Source organism: Sinocyclocheilus rhinocerous, unplaced genomic scaffold, assembly GCF_001515625.1.
Source record: "Sinocyclocheilus rhinocerous isolate Xijiao unplaced genomic scaffold, SAMN03320098_v1.1 scaffold32775, whole genome shotgun sequence".
NCBI lineage: Eukaryota > Metazoa > Chordata > Actinopteri > Cypriniformes > Cyprinidae > Sinocyclocheilus > Sinocyclocheilus rhinocerous.
This window is the reverse complement of record NW_015657005.1, coordinates 1-1593: the sequence shown is the minus strand read 5'-3', so window position 1 is coordinate 1593 and position 1593 is coordinate 1. Positions and strand designations below refer to the sequence as shown.

Here is a 1593-nt window from a genome sequence, read left to right as displayed (position 1 = left end):
CTGCGTGCTCGCGGTCGTCTACGGCGACGCATGTATAACAGTCGCTGACGGATATGATAAGTTAAAACCTTACGGAATATGCATAAACGGATGTATTGATGGTTTCTCCAGAAAAATGATCTGGCTTGAAGCATACAAAACGAAAAATGACCCACGAGTAATTGCAGGTTATTTCCTACTGTTGCTGAGGACCCACGAGTAATTGCAGGTTATTTCCTACAAGCTGTTGCTGAGAATAACGGATTTCCACAAAAAATTCGCATTGACCATGGAACTGAAAATACGCATTTAGCAGATATGCAGACATTCTTCAGAGACACTGCGAGTGCAGAATGTGTCACTCTTGGTCCAAGCACTGGGAACCAGAGAATTGAACGATGGTGGTCCACTTTGAGAAGCCAGTGCATACAATTTTGGATGGATCATTTTGAACAGCTAAAAGAAGATGGACACTTAGTTGATACTTTCATTGACAAATCTCTCATCCAGTTTTTCTTCCAACATTTTATACAGGTAACAAATTTAGTTCACTATCAGATTTAATTTTATCCGTAAAGAGAGTATTGAAGTTTGATTATAACTTAATATTATTTATTTACATAGCCTACAATGTGCGGTTTTATTAATTCATTTGGCAAGACAATGTAGAATATATGTTCCATTTCTTTTTTTCATGAAGGAAGAGCTTGATGAAATAGTCAGTGCCTGGAATTGCCACAGGATACGGCCAACTCACAACCCACGTGCTCCCAGTGGTCGACCTTCAATAATGTTTGCTGTTCCCAGCTTATATGGATTGCAGAATTTCTTGCATCCAATTGAACAATCACAATTGAGCATTTGCCAAGAGGAGTGTTTATTTAAAGACTACCCTTGTGATGAGGATGTCTTTCAACTGTAGAACTCATGGCTGAGCATAACCTTGTCATGTCAGATGATGTTTATGAAATTACAGACCTTTACCTCCAACTTCGTGAACTGATCCTTCAAGGACTGGATTTGGAGGACTAGATTCACCATTCTAATCTAATCTACAACATTCACTATAAGCTAAAGGTATTGTTTCAATTGTTTTAGTATTTCAGATCGCCAAAATTGGTTTAAAAGTAATATTTTCCTTAAGTGAACTTTATATCTGTGTCTGTAGGTGTTGAACTGAATCCTTTTACTTAGATGATGTTTATGAAATTACAGACCTTTACCACCAACTTCGTGAACTGATCCTTCAAGGACTGGACTTGGAGGACTAGATTCACCATTCTAATCAAATCTACAACATTCACTATAAGCTATTTAAAGGTATTGTTTTTAAAAAATTTTAGTATTTCAGGTGGCCAAAATTGGTATAAAAGTAATATTTCCTTAAGTGAACTTTATATCTGTGTCTGTAGGTGTTGAACTGTAGCCTTTCACCAAGTTACTCTCCCTACCCAAGCAACCTTGGACCACTGGAGGGAATCTCAAAGCTCTTGGCATCACATATCAGTCTGTTTTTAGTCCAATCATAGGACTACATTTGCAGAGTTCTGCAAGGAAAACACTTCCCATAAACTGGCTGTCTGTGCTAATTAAGAAGCAAGTCTTCATAATTAT

At 37.5% G+C, this 1593-nt stretch overlaps 1 pseudogene; it reads left to right on the top strand.

Moving 5' to 3' along the window:
- Positions 1 to 3: 3 nt before the first annotated feature.
- LOC107720841 (uncharacterized) lies at positions 4 to 1587 on the top strand (annotated as a pseudogene).
- Positions 1588 to 1593: the final 6 nt, after the last annotated feature.